The 15,771-nt window shown below is 50.7% G+C and overlaps 1 pseudogene; it reads left to right on the top strand.

Moving 5' to 3' along the window:
- LOC135552876 (septin-5-like) overlaps window positions 1-15,771 on the top strand; it is a 45,313-nt pseudogene that overhangs the window by 20,130 nt on the left and 9,412 nt on the right.

Raw genomic sequence — 15,771 nt, 5'->3', positions numbered from 1 at the left:
GTGCAAATAAGAAATGGACAGGATTCATTGGTTTCTAAAATAATTTTGATTTCTAGGTGACTGTTTTGATGGATTTGCTTTTGCTCCATCCTCAATCACAGGATTCCAAACAGTAGTTTATTGTTCTCCTCTTCTCTCTGTCCCTCCCTCCATATTCTTCTCTCTGTCCCTCCCTCCATATTCTTCTCTCTGTCCCTCCCTCCATCTTCTTCTCTCTGCCATTACCTCATCTTCTTCTCTCTGTCCCTGCCTCCATATTCTTCTCTCTGTCCCTCCCTCCATATTCTTCTCTCTGTCCCTCCCTCCATATTCTTCTCTCTGTCCCTCCCTCCATATTCTTCTATCTGTCCCTCCCTCCATCTTCTTCTCTCTGCCACTACCTCATCTTCTTCTCTCTGTCCCTCCCTCCATATTCTTCTCTCTGTCCCTCCCTCCATATTCTTCTATCTGTCCCTCCCTCCATCTTCTTCTCTCTGCCACTACCTCATCTTCTTCTCTCTGTCCCTCCCTCCATATTCTTCTCTCTGTCCCTCCCTCCATATTCTTCTCTCTGTCCCTCCCTCCATATTCTTCTCTCTGTCCCTCCCTCCATATTCTTCTCTCTGTCCCTCCCTCCATATTCTTCTCTCTGTCCCTCCCTCCATATTCTTCTCTCTGTCCCTCCCTCCATATTCTTCTATCTGTCCCTCCCTCCATCTTCTTCTCTCTGCCACTACCTCATCTTCTTCTCTCTGTCTCTCCCTCCATCTTCTTCTCTCTTTCCCTCCCTCCATGTTCATCTTTCTGTCCCTGCTTCCATCTTTTTCTCTCTGTGCCTCCATCCCTTGTTCCATCTGCTTCTCTCTGTCCCTCTGTCCCTCCCTGGTTCCATCTTCTTCTCTCTGTCCCTCCCTCCCTCGTTCCATCTGCTTCTCTCTGTCCCTCCCTCCAACTTCCTGTAGATCCGAGAGGAGATCCAGCAGTATGGGATTAAGATCTACCAGTTCCCAGACTGTGACTCTGATGAGGATGAGGACTTCAAACAGCAGGATCAGGAGCTCAAGGTGAACCACATTTATCCAAACCTCACATCACTAGTTGAGGAAGTATGACAACATAAAGGACAATGGTCATCATAAGCAACCTGTCTGCAATACAGAAATGCTGGGATAGGAAACCTAGATTAGAGATAATGTCCATACCCGTGTTGTTATTGAGCACACAGCCTTGAATAGTTATCTGTTTGTGAATTCTATTGATGTGTGTGTGCACTGGCGCACTAGAGGGCAGGGTGTGGCTGTGCATCCAGACCAGGCCTGAATGGTGTTTTAGTTGATAAATGGTGTCTCAGTCACTCCCCCTCATAGAACCGTGTCTGTGACCTCATGTGCCCTGACAGTGTGCTCTGTTAATTTCTAAGTAGACTCCAACACCATTGTTAAGTTTGCCGATGACACAACAGTAGTAGGCCTGATCACTGACGACGACGAGACAGACTATAAGGAGGAGGTCAGAGACCTGGCCATGTCAGCACAACAACCTCTCCCTCAACGTGATCAAGACAATGGAGATGATTGTGGACTACAGGAGGAGGACAGAGAACGTCCCCATTCTCATCAACGGGTCTGTAGTGGAGCAGGTTGAGCGCTTCAAGTTCCTTGGTGTCCACATCACCAACAAACTAACATGGTCCAAGCACACCAAGACAGTCGTGAAGAGGGCACGACAAAACCTTTTCCCCCTCAGGAGACTGAAAAGATTTGGCATGGGTCCTCAGATCCTCCATTAAGGGCATCCTGACTGGTTGCATCACTGCCTGGTATGGCAACTCCTCGGGCCTCCGACCGCAAGTCACTACAGAGGGTATTGCGTACGGCCCAGTACATCACCATGGCCAAGCTTCCTGCAATCTAGGACCTCTATACCAGTTGGTGTCAGAGGAAGGCCTAACAATTGTCAATGACTCCAGCCACCCGAGTCATAGACTGTTCTCTCTGCTACCACACGGCAAGCGGTACCGGAGCACCAAGTCTAGGTCCAAGAGGCTTCAAAACAGCTTCTACCCCCAAACCATAAGACTCCAGAACATCTAATGAAATGGCTACCCAGACTATTTGCATTGTCCACCCCACCACACTTTTACACTGCTGCTACATTCTGCTTGTTATCTACATCTACATATTACCTCGACTAACCGGTGCCCCCACACATTGACTCTGTACCGGTACCCCCTGTATATAGCCTCCACATTGACTCTGTACCGGTACCCCCTGTATATAGCCTCCACATTGACTCTGTACCGGTGCCCCCTGTATATAGCCTCCACATTGACTCTGTACCGGTACCCCCTGTATATAGCCTCCACATTGACTCTGTACCGGTACCCCCTGTATATAGCCTCCACATTGACTCTGTACCAGTACCCCCTGTATATAGCCTCCACATTGACTCTGTACCGGTACCCCCTGTATATAGCCTCCACATTGACTCTGTACCGGTACCCCCTGCATATAACCTCCACATTGACTCTGTACCAGTACCCCCTGTATATAGCCTCCACATTGACTCTGTACTGGTACCCCCTGTATATAGCCTCCACATTGACTCTGTACCGGTACCCCCTGTATATAACCTCCACATTGACTCTGTAACTGGTACCCCCTGTATATAACCTCCACATTGACTCTGTAACCGGTACCCCCTGTATATAACCTCCACATTGACTCTGTAACCGGTACCCCCTGTATATAACCTCCACATTGACTCTGTAACCGGTACCCCCTGTATATAACCTCCACATTGACTCTGTAACCGGTACCCCTGTATATAACCTCCACATTGACTCTGTAACCGGTACCCCCTGTATATAACCTCCACATTGACTCTGTAACCGGTACCCCCTGTATATAACCTCCACATTGACTCTGTAACCGGTACCCCCTGTATATAACCTCCACATTGACTCTGTAACCGGTACCCCCTGTATATAACCTTGCTCTTTAATTTTTTGTTACTTTTATTATCATTGTTTGGTATTTGTCTTAAAACTGCATTGTTTGTTAAGGGCTTGTAAGTAAGCATTTCACTGTAAGGTCTACACCTGTTGTATTCGTTGCATGTGACAAATAACATTTGATTTGAGAGAGAGAGAGAGAGATGGAGAAATGGGTAGATCTGCATTGCAGCATTTTCCCCTCTCTGCATTACCTCATCGTAACCACAGATATATTCCCCCCACTTTGTACTTTATTCACGTCATTCATATTCACCTCTCTTGCTCTCTCTCCCTCCCCCGGTCTCCCTCCTCCAGGACAGTATACCATTTGCGGTGATCGGCAGCAACACGGTGGTGGAGGCCAAAGGGAAGAGGGTCCGGGGTCGTCTCTACCCCTGGGGCATCGTGGAAGGTAACCCTGTTACACCATTGTTATGTAGCTTTTGTGTGTGGGGGTCTTAATATGTTAGGGTTGTACTGGAATGTGGACATGAAGCTAGGGTTAGGGTTGTACTGGGATGTGAACATGAAGCTAGGGTTAGGGTTGTACTGGGATGTGGACATGAAGCTGGGGTTAGGGTTGTACTGGGATGTGAACATGAAGCTAGGGTTAGGGTTGTACTGGGATGTGGACATGAAGCTGGGGTTAGGGTCGTACTGGGATGTGGACATGAAGCTGGGGTTAGGGTTGTACTGGGATGTGGACATGAAGCTGGGGTTAGGGTTGTACTGGGATGTGGACATGAAGCTGGGGTTAGGGTTGTACTGGGATGTGGACATGAAGCTGGGGTTAGGGTTGTACTGGGATGTGGACATGAAGCTGGGGTTAGGGTTGTACTGGGATGTGGACATGAAGCTGGGGTTAGGGTTGTACTGGGATGTGGACATGAAGCTGGGGTTAGGCTTGTACTGGGATGTGGACATGAAGCTGGGGTTAGGGTTGTACTGGGATGTGGACATGAAGCTGGGGTTAGGGTTGTACTGGGATGTGGACATGAAGCTGGGGTTAGGGTTGTACTGGGCTGTGGACATGAAGCTGGGGTTAGGGTCGTACTGGGATGTGGACATGAAGCTAGGGTTAGGGTTGTACTGGGATGTGGACATGAAGCTAGGGTTAGGGTTGTACTGGGATGTGAACATGAAGCTGGGGTTAGGGTTGTACTGGGATGTGGACATGAAGCTGGAGTTAGGGTTGTACTGGGATGTGGACATGAAGCTAGGGTTGTACTGGGATGTGAACATGAAGCTGGGGTTAGGGTTGTACTGGGATGTGAACATGAAGCTAGGGTTAGGGTTGTACTGGGATGTGAACATGAAGCTAGGGTTAGGGTTGTACTGGGATGTGGACATGAAGCTAGGGTTAGGGTTGTACTGGGATGTGGACATGAAGCTGGGGTTAGGGTTGTACTGGGATGTGAACATGAAGCTGGGGTTAGGGTCGTACTGGGATGTGGACATGAAGCTGGGGTTAGGGTTGTACTGGGATGTGAACATGAAGCTGGGGTTAGGGTTGTACTGGGATGTGGACATGAAGCTAGGGTTGTACTGGGATGTGGACATGAAGCTGGGGTTAGGGTTGTACTGGGATGTGAACATGAAGCTGGGGTTAGGGTTGTACTGGGATGTGGACATGAAGCTGGGGTTAGGGTTGCACTGGGATGTGGACATGAAGCTGGGATTAGGGTTGTACTGGAATGTGGACATGAAGCTAGGGTTAGGGTTGTACTGGGATGTGGACATGAAGCTAGGGTTAGGGTTGTACTGGGATGTGGACATGAAGCTGGGGTTAGGGTTGTACTGGGATGTGAACATGAAGCTAGGGTTAGCGTTGTACTGGGATGTGGACGTGAAGCTGGGGTTAGGGTTGTACTGGGATGTGGACATGAAGCTAGGGTTAGGGTTGTACTGGGATGTGGACATGAAGCTGGGGTTAGGGTTGTACTGGGATGTGGACATGAAGCTGGGGTTAGGGTTGTACTGGGATGTGGACATGAAGCTAGGGTTGTACTGGGATGTGGACATGAAGCTAGGGTTAGGGTTGTAATGGGATGTGGACATGAAGCTAGGGTTAGGGTTGTACTGGGATGTGGACATGAAGCTGGGGTTAGGGTTGTACTGGGATGTGGACATGAAGCTAGGGTTGTACTGGGATGTGAACATGAAGCTGGGGTTAGGGTTGTACTGGGATGTGGACATGAAGCTAGGGTTAGGGTTGTACTGGGATGTGGACATGAAGCTAGGGTTGTACTGGGATGTGAACATGAAGCTGGGGTTAGGGTTGTACTGGGATGTGGGCATGAAGCTGGGGTTAGGGTTGTACTGGGATGTGGACATGAAGCTGGGGTTAGGCTTGTACTGGGATGTGGACATGAAGCTAGGGTTAGCGTTGTACTGGGATGTGGACGTGAAGCTGGGGTTAGGGTTGTACTGGGATGTGGACATGAAGCTAGGGTTAGGGTTGTACTGGGATGTGGACATGAAGCTGGGGTTAGGGTTGTACTGGGATGTGGACATGAAGCTGGGGTTAGGGTTGTACTGGGATGTGGACATGAAGCTAGGGTTGTACTGGGATGTGGACATGAAGCTAGGGTTAGGGTTGTAATGGGATGTGGACATGAAGCTAGGGTTAGGGTTGTACTGGAATGTGGACATGAAGCTGGGGTTAGGGTTGTACTGGGATGTGGACATGAAGCTAGGGTTGTACTGGGATGTGGACATGAAGCTGGGGTTAGGGTTGTACTGGGATGTGAACATGAAGCTGGGGTTAGGGTTGTACTGGGATGTGGACATGAAGCTGGGGTTAGGGTTGTACTGGGATGTGGACATGAAGCTAGGGTTGTACTGGGATGTGAACATGAAGCTGGGGTTAGGGTTGTACTGGGATGTGGACATGAAGCTGGGGTTAGGGTTGTACTGGGATGTGGACATGAAGCTGGGGTTAGGGTTGTACTGGGATGTGGACATGAAGCTAGGGTTAGGGTTGTACTGGGATGTGGACATGAAGCTGGGGTTAGGGTTGTACTGGGATGTGGACATGAAGCTGGGGTTAGGGTCGTACTGGGATGTGGACATGAAGCTGGGGTTAGGGCTGTACTGGGATGTGGACATGAAGCTGGGGTTAGGGTTGTACTGGGATGTGGACATGAAGCTAGGTTTAGGGTCATACTGGGATGTGGACATGAAGCTGGGGTTGTACTGGGATGTGGACATGCAGCTAGGGTTAGGGTCGTACTGGGATGTGGACATGAAGCTAGGTTTAGGGTTGTACTGGGATGTGGACATGAAGCTGGGGTTGTACTGGGATGTGGACATGAAGCTGGGGTTAGGGTTGTACTGGGATGTGGACATGAAGCTAGGTTTAGGGTTGTACTGGGATGTGGACATGAAGCTGGGGTTGTACTGGGATGTGGACATGAAGCTAGGGTTAGGGTTGTACTGGGATGTGGACATGAAGCTGGGGTTGTACTGGGATGTGGACATGAAGCTGGGGTTAGGGTTGTACTGGGATGTGGACATGAAGCTAGGGTTAGGGTCGTACTGGGATGTGGACATGAAGCTAGGGTTAGGGTCGTACTGGGATGTGGACATGAAGCTAGGGTTAGGGTTGTACTGGGATGTGGACATGAAGCTAGGGTTAGGGTTGTACTGGGATGTGGACATGAAGCTAGGGTTAGGTCGTACTGGGATGTGGACATGAAGCTAGGGTTAGGGTTGTACTGGGATGTGGACATGAAGCTAGGGTTAGGGTTGTACTGGGATGTGGATATGAAGCTAGGGTTGTACTGGGATGTGGACATGAAGCTGGGGTTAGGGTTGCACTGGGATGTGGACATGAAGCTGGGGTTAGAGTTGTACTGGGATGTGGACGTGAAGCTGGGGTTAGGGTTGTACTGGGATGTGGACATGAAGCTAGGGTTAGGGTTGTACTGGGATGTGGACATGAAGCTGGGGTTAGGGTTGTACTGGGATGTGGACATGAAGCTGGGGTTAGGGTTGTACTGGGATGTGGACATGAAGCTAGGGTTGTACTGGGATGTGGACATGAAGCTAGGGTTAGGGTTGTAATGGGATGTGGACATGAAGCTAGGGTTAGGGTTGTACTGGGATGTGGACATGAAGCTGGGGTTAGGGTTGTACTGGGATGTGGACATGAAGCTAGGGTTGTACTGGGATGTGAACATGAAGCTGGGGTTAGGGTTGTACTGGGATGTGGACATGAAGCTAGGGTTAGGGTTGTACTGGGATGTGGACATGAAGCTAGGGTTGTACTGGGATGTGAACATGAAGCTGGGGTTAGGGTTGTACTGGGATGTGGACATGAAGCTGTGGTTAGGGTTGTACTGGGATGTGGACATGAAGCTGGGGTTAGGCTTGTACTGGGATGTGGACATGAAGCTAGGGTTAGCGTTGTACTGGGATGTGGACGTGAAGCTGGGGTTAGGGTTGTACTGGGATGTGGACATGAAGCTAGGGTTAGGGTTGTACTGGGATGTGGACATGAAGCTGGGGTTAGGGTTGTACTGGGATGTGGACATGAAGCTGGGGTTAGGGTTGTACTGGGATGTGGACATGAAGCTAGGGTTGTACTGGGATGTGGACATGAAGCTAGGGTTAGGGTTGTAATGGGATGTGGACATGAAGCTAGGGTTAGGGTTGTACTGGAATGTGGACATGAAGCTGGGGTTAGGGTTGTACTGGGATGTGGACATGAAGCTAGGGTTGTACTGGGATGTGGACATGAAGCTGGGGTTAGGGTTGTACTGGGATGTGAACATGAAGCTGGGGTTAGGGTTGTACTGGGATGTGGACATGAAGCTGGGGTTAGGGTTGTACTGGGATGTGGACATGAAGCTAGGGTTGTACTGGGATGTGAACATGAAGCTGGGGTTAGGGTTGTACTGGGATGTGGACATGAAGCTGGGGTTAGGGTTGTACTGGGATGTGGACATGAAGCTGGGGTTAGGGTTGTACTGGGATGTGGACATGAAGCTAGGGTTAGGGTTGTACTGGGATGTGGACATGAAGCTGGGGTTAGGGTTGTACTGGGATGTGGACATGAAGCTGGGGTTAGGGTCGTACTGGGATGTGGACATGAAGCTGGGGTTAGGGCTGTACTGGGATGTGGACATGAAGCTGGGGTTAGGGTTGTACTGGGATGTGGACATGAAGCTAGGTTTAGGGTCATACTGGGATGTGGACATGAAGCTGGGGTTGTACTGGGATGTGGACATGCAGCTAGGGTTAGGGTCGTACTGGGATGTGGACATGAAGCTAGGTTTAGGGTTGTACTGGGATGTGGACATGAAGCTGGGGTTGTACTGGGATGTGGACATGAAGCTGGGGTTAGGGTTGTACTGGGATGTGGACATGAAGCTAGGTTTAGGGTTGTACTGGGATGTGGACATGAAGCTGGGGTTGTACTGGGATGTGGACATGAAGCTAGGGTTAGGGTTGTACTGGGATGTGGACATGAAGCTGGGGTTGTACTGGGATGTGGACATGAAGCTGGGGTTAGGGTTGTACTGGGATGTGGACATGAAGCTAGGGTTAGGGTCGTACTGGGATGTGGACATGAAGCTAGGGTTAGGGTCGTACTGGGATGTGGACATGAAGCTAGGGTTAGGGTTGTACTGGGATGTGGACATGAAGCTAGGGTTAGGGTTGTACTGGGATGTGGACATGAAGCTAGGGTTAGGGTCGTACTGGGATGTGGACATGAAGCTAGGGTTAGGGTTGTACTGGGATGTGGACATGAAGCTAGGGTTAGGGTTGTACTGGGATGTGGATATGAAGCTAGGGTTGTACTGGGATGTGGACATGAAGCTGGGGTTAGGGTTGCACTGGGATGTGGACATGAAGCTGGGGTTAGAGTTGTACTGGGATGTGGACATGAAGCTAGGGTTAGGGTTGTACTGGGATGTGGACATGAAGCTGGGGTTAGGGTTGTACTGGGATGTGAACATGAAGCTGGGGTTAGGGTTGTACTGGGATGTGGACATGAAGCTGGGGTTAGGGTTGTACTGGGATGTGGACATGAAGCTAGGGTTAGGGTTGTACTGGGATGTGGACATGAAGCTGGGGTTGTACTGGGATGTGGACGTGAAGCTGGGGTTAGGGTTGTACTGGGATGTGGAAATGAAGCTAGGGTTAGGGTTGTACTGGGATGTGGACATGAAGCTGGGGTTAGGGTTGTACTGGGCTGTGGACATGAAGCTGGGGTTAGGGTTGTACTGGGATGTGGACATGAAGCTAGGGTTAGGGTTGTACTGGGATGTGGACATGAAGCTGGGGTTAGGGTTGTACTGGGCTGTGGACATGAAGCTAGGGTTGTACTGGGATGTGAACATGAAGCTGGGGTTAGGGTTGTACTGGGATGTGGACATGAAGCTAGGGTTGTACTGGGATGTGAACATGAAGCTGGGGTTAGGGTTGTACTGGGATGTGGACATGAAGCTAGGGTTAGGGTTGTACTGGGATGTGGACATGAAGCTAGGGTTAGGGTTGTACTGGGATGTGGACATGAAGCTAGGGTTAGGGTTGTACTGGGATGTGGACATGAAGCTGGGGTTAGGGTTGTACTGGGATGTGGACATGAAGCTAGGGTTGTACTGGGATGGGACATGAAGCTAGGGTTGTACTGGGATGTGGACATGAAGCTAGGGTTGTACTGGGATGTGGACATGAAGCTAGGGTTAGGGTTGTACTGGGATGTGGACATGAAGCTGGGGTTAGGGTTGTACTGGGATGTGGACATGAAGCTGGGATGTGGACATGGCTAGGGTTAGGGTTGTACTGGGATGTGGACATGAAGCTGGGGTTAGGGTTGTACTGGGATGTGGACATGAAGCTGGGGTTAGGGTTGTACTGGGATGTGGACATGAAGCTAGGGTTAGGGTTGTACTGGGATGTGGACATGAAGCTAGGGTTAGGGTTGTACTGGGATGTGGACATGAAGCTAGGGTTATGGTTGTACTGGGATGTGGACATGAAGCTAGGGTTAGGGTTGTACTGGGATGTGGACATGAAGCTAGGGTTAGGGTTGTACTGGGATGTGGACATGAAGCTAGGGTTAGGGTCGTACTGGGATGTGGACATGAAGCTAGGGTTAGGGTTGTACTGGGATGTGGACATGAAGCTAGGGTTAGGGTTGTACTGGGATGTGGACATGAAGCTAGGGTTGTACTGGGATGTGAACATGAAGCTGGGGTTAGGGTTGTACTGGGATGTGGACATGAAGCTGGGGTTAGGGTTGTACTGGGATGTGGACATGAAGCTGGGGTTAGGCTTGTACTGGGATGTGGACATGAAGCTAGGGTTAGCGTTGTACTGGGATGTGGACGTGAAGCTGGGGTTAGGGTTGTACTGGGATGTGGACATGAAGCTAGGGTTAGGGTTGTACTGGGATGTGGACATGAAGCTGGGGTTAGGGTTGTACTGGGATGTGGACATGAAGCTGGGGTTAGGGTTGTACTGGGATGTGGACATGAAGCTAGGGTTGTACTGGGATGTGGACATGAAGCTAGGGTTAGGGTTGTAATGGGATGTGGACATGAAGCTAGGGTTAGGGTTGTACTGGAATGTGGACATGAAGCTGGGGTTAGGTTTGTACTGGGATGTGGACATGAAGCTAGGGTTGTACTGGGATGTGGACATGAAGCTGGGGTTAGGGTTGTACTGGGATGTGAACATGAAGCTGGGGTTAGGGTTGTACTGGGATGTGGACATGAAGCTGGGGTTAGGGTTGTACTGGGATGTGGACATGAACATGAAGCTAGGGTTGTACTGGGATGTGAACATGAAGCTGGGGTTAGGGTTGTACTGGGATGTGGACATGAAGCTGGGGTTAGGGTTGTACTGGGATGTGGACATGAAGCTAGGGGTTAGGGTTGTACTGGGATGTGGACATGAAGCTAGGGTTAGGGTTGTACTGGGATGTGGACATGAAGCTGGGGTTAGGGTTGTACTGGGATGTGGACATGAAGCTGGGGTTAGGGTCGTACTGGGATGTGGACATGAAGCTGGGGTTAGGGCTGTACTGGGATGTGGACATGAAGCTGGGGTTAGGGTTGTACTGGGATGTGGACATGAAGCTAGGTTTAGGGTCATACTGGGATGTGGACATGAAGCTGGGGTTGTACTGGGATGTGGACATGCAGCTAGGGTTAGGGTCGTACTGGGATGTGGACATGAAGCTAGGTTTAGGGTTGTACTGGGATGTGGACATGAAGCTGGGGTTGTACTGGGATGTGGACATGAAGCTGGGGTTAGGGTTGTACTGGGATGTGGACATGAAGCTAGGTTTAGGGTTGTACTGGGATGTGGACATGAAGCTGGGGTTGTACTGGGATGTGGACATGAAGCTAGGGTTAGGGTTGTACTGGGATGTGGACATGAAGCTGGGGTTGTACTGGGATGTGGACATGAAGCTGGGGTTAGGGTTGTACTGGGATGTGGACATGAAGCTAGGGTTAGGGTCGTACTGGGATGTGGACATGAAGCTAGGGTTAGGGTCGTACTGGGATGTGGACATTAAGCTAGGGTTAGCTAGGGTTAGGGTTGTACTGGGATGTGGACATGAAGCTAGGGTTAGGGTTGTACTGGGATGTGGACATGAAGCTAGGGTTAGGGTCGTACTGGGATGTGGACATGAAGCTAGGGTTAGGGTTGTACTGGGATGTGGACATGAAGCTAGGGTTAGGGTTGTACTGGGATGTGGATATGAAGCTAGGGTTGTACTGGGATGTGGACATGAAGCTGGGGTTAGGGTTGCACTGGGATGTGGACATGAAGCTGGGGTTAGAGTTGTACTGGGATGTGGACATGAAGCTAGGGTTAGGGTTGTACTGGGATGTGGACATGAAGCTGGGGTTAGGGTTGTACTGGGATGTGAACATGAAGCTGGGGTTAGGGTTGTACTGGGATGTGGACATGAAGCTGGGGTTAGGGTTGTACTGGGATGTGGACATGAAGCTAGGGTTAGGGTTGTACTGGGATGTGGACATGAAGCTGGGGTTGTACTGGGATGTGGACATGAAGCTGGGGTTGTACTGGGATGTGGACATGAAGCTGGGGTTAGGGTTGTACTGGGATGTGGACGTGAAGCTGGGGTTAGGGTTGTACTGGGATGTGGAAATGAAGCTAGGGTTAGGGTTGTACTGGGATGTGGACATGAAGCTGGGGTTAGGGTTGTACTGGGCTGTGGACATGAAGCTGGGGTTAGGGTTGTACTGGGATGTGGACATGAAGCTAGGGTTAGGGTTGTACTGGGATGTGGACATGAAGCTGGGGTTAGGGTTGTACTGGGCTGTGGACATGAAGCTAGGGTTGTACTGGGATGTGAACATGAAGCTGGGGTTAGGGTTGTACTGGGATGTGGACATGAAGCTAGGGTTGTACTGGGATGTGAACATGAAGCTGGGGTTAGGGTTGTACTGGGATGTGGACATGAAGCTAGGGTTAGGGTTGTACTGGGATGTGGACATGAAGCTAGGGTTAGGGTTGTACTGGGATGTGGACATGAAGCTAGGGTTAGGGTTGTACTGGGATGTGGACATGAAGCTGGGGTTAGGGTTGTACTGGGATGTGGACATGAAGCTAGGGTTGTACTGGGATGTGGACATGAAGCTAGGGTTGTACTGGGATGTGGACATGAAGCTAGGGTTGTACTGGGATGTGGACATGAAGCTGGGGTTAGGGTTGTACTGGGATGTGGACATGAAGCTAGGGTTAGGGTTGTACTGGGATGTGGACATGAAGCTGCGGTTAGGGTTGTACTGGGATGTGGACATGAAGCTGGGGTTAGGGTTGTACTGGGATGTGGACATGAAGCTAGGGTTAGGGTTGTACTGGGATGTGGACATGAAGCTGGGGTTAGGGTTGTACTGGGATGTGGACATGAAGCTAGGGTTAGTGTTGTACTGGGATGTGGACATGAAGCTAGGGTTCGGGTTGTACTGGGATGTGGACATGAAGCTGGGGTTAGGGTTGCACTGGGATGTGGACATGAAGCTAGGGTTAGGGTTGTACTGGGCTGTGGACATGAAGCTAGGGTTAGGGTCGTACTGGGATGTGGACATGAAGCTAGGGTTAGGGTTGTACTGGGATGTGGACATGAAGCTAGGGTTAGGGTTGTACTGGGCTGTGGACATGAAGCTAGGGTTAGGGTTGTACTGGGCTGTGGACATGAAGCTGGGGTTAGGGTTGTACTGGGATGTGGACATGAAGCTGGGGTTAGGGTTGTACTGGGCTGTGGACATGAAGCTGGGGTTAGGGTTGTACTGGGATGTGGACATGAAGCTGGGGTTAGGGTCGTACTGGGATGTGGACATGAAGCTAGGGTTAGGGTTGTACTGGGATGTGGACATGAAGCTGGGGTTAGGGTTGTACTGGGATGTGGACATGAAGCTGGGGTTAGGGTTGTACTGGGATGTGGACATGAAGCTAGGGTTAGGGTTGTACTGGGCTGTGGACGTGAAGCTAGGGTTAGGGTCGTACTGGGATGTGGACATGAAGCTAGGGTTAGGGTTGTACTGGGATGTGGACATGAAGCTGGGGTTAGGGTTGTACTGGGATGTGGACATGAAGCTAGGGTTGTACTGGGATGTGGACATGAAGCTGGGGTTGTACTGGGATGTGAACATGAAGCTGGGGTTAGGGTTGTACTGGGATGTGGACATGAAGCTGGGGTTAGGGTCGTACTGGGATGTGGACATGAAGCTAGGGTTAGGGTTGTACTGGGATGTGGACATGAAGCTAGGGTTAGGGTTGTACTGGGATGTGGACATGAAGCTGGGGTTGTACTGGGATGTGGACGTGAAGCTGGGGTTGTACTGGGATGTGAACATGAAGCTGGGGTTAGGGTTGTACTGGGATGTGGACATGAAGCTAGGGTTGGGGTTGTACTGGGCTGTGGACATGAAGCTAGGGTTAGGGTTGTACTGGGATGTGAACATGAAGCTAGGGTTTGGGTTGTACTGGGCTGTGGACATGAAGCTAGGGTTAGGGTTGTACTGGGATGTGAACATGAAGCTGGGGTTAGGGTTGTACTGGGATGTGGACATGAAGCTAGGGTTAGGGTTGTACTGGGATGTGGACATGAAGCTGGGGTTGTTTTGGGATGTGGACATGAAGCTAGGGTTGTACTGGGATGTGGATGTGAAGCTGGGGTTAGGGTTGTACTGGGATGTGGACATGAAGCAAGGGTTGTACTGGGATGTGAACATGAAGCTGGGGTTAGGGTCGTACTGGGATGTGGACATGAAGCTGGGGTTAGGGTTGTACTGGGATGTGAACATGAAGCTGGGGTTAGGGTTGTACTGGGATGTGGACATGAAGCTAGGGTTAGGGTTGTACTGGGATGTGGACATGAAGCTGGGGTTGTACTGGGATGTGAACATGAAGCTAGGGTTGTAATGGGATGTGGACATGAAGCTGGGGTTAGGGTTGTTCTGGGATGTGGACATGAAGCTGGGGTTGTACTGGGATGTGAACATGAAGCTGGGGTTAGGGTTGTAATGGGATGTGGACATGAAGCTGGGGTTAGGGTTGTACTGGGATGTGAACATGAAGCTAGGGTTGTACTGGGATGTGAACATGAAGCTAGGGTTGTACTGGGATGTGGACATGAAGCTGGGGTTAGGGTTGTACTGGGATGTGGACATGAAGCTAGGGTTGTAATGGGATGTGGACATGAAGCTGGGGTTAGGGTTGTACTGGGATGTGGACATGAAGCTGGGTTTAGGGTTGTACTGGGATGTGAACATGAAGCTAGGGTTAGGGTTGTACTGGGCTGTGGACATGAAGCTAGGGTTAGGGTTGTACTGGGATGTGGACATGAAGCTAGGGTTAGGGTTGTACTGGGATGTGGACATGAAGCTAGGGTTAGGGTTGTACTGGGCTGTGGACATGAAGCTAGGGTTAGGGTTGTACTGGGATGTGGACATGAAGCTGGGGTTAGGGTTGTACTGGGATGTGGACATGAAGCTAGGTTTAGGGTTGTACTGGAATGTGGACATGAAGCTGGGGTTAGGGTTGTACTGGGATGTGGACATGAAGCTGGGGTTAGGGTTGTACTGGGATGTGGACATGAAGCTAGGGTTAGGGTTGTACTGGAATGTGGACATGAAGCTGGGGTTAGGGTTGTACTGGGATGTGGACATGAAGCTAGGGTTAGGGTTGTACTGGGATGTGGACATGAAGCTGGGGTTGTACTGGGATGTGGACATGAAGCTGCGGTTGTACTGGGATGTGGACATGAAGCTGGGGTTAGGGTTGTACTGGGATGTGGACGTGAAGCTGGGGTTAGGGTTGTACTGGGATGTGGACATGAAGCTAGGGTTAGGGTTGTACTGGGATGTGGACATGAAGCTGGGGTTAGGGTTGTACTGGGCTGTGGACATGAAGCTGGGGTTAGGGTTGTACTGGGATGTGGACATGAAGCTAGGGTTAGGGTTGTACTGGGATGTGGACATGAAGCTGGGGTTAGGGTTGTACTGGGCTGTGGACATGAAGCTAGGGTTAGGGTTGTACTGGGATGTGGACATGAAGCTGGGGTTGTACTGGGATGTGGACATGAAGCTGGGGTTGTACTGGGATGTGGACATGAAGCTGGGGTTAGGGTTGTACTGGGATGTGGACGTGAAGCTGGGGTTAGGGTTGTACTGGGATGTGGACATGAAGCTAGGGTTAGGGTTGTACTGGGATGTGGACATGAAGCTGGGGTTGTACTGGGATGTGGACATGAAGCTGGGGTTAGGGTTGTACTGGGATGTGGACGTGAAGCTGGGGTTAGGGTTGTA

Source organism: Oncorhynchus masou, chromosome 13, assembly GCF_036934945.1.
Source record: "Oncorhynchus masou masou isolate Uvic2021 chromosome 13, UVic_Omas_1.1, whole genome shotgun sequence".
NCBI classification, from domain to species: domain Eukaryota; kingdom Metazoa; phylum Chordata; class Actinopteri; order Salmoniformes; family Salmonidae; genus Oncorhynchus; species Oncorhynchus masou.
Note: the sequence above shows the minus strand (reverse complement) of the source record. Positions and strands in the feature narration are given on the sequence as shown.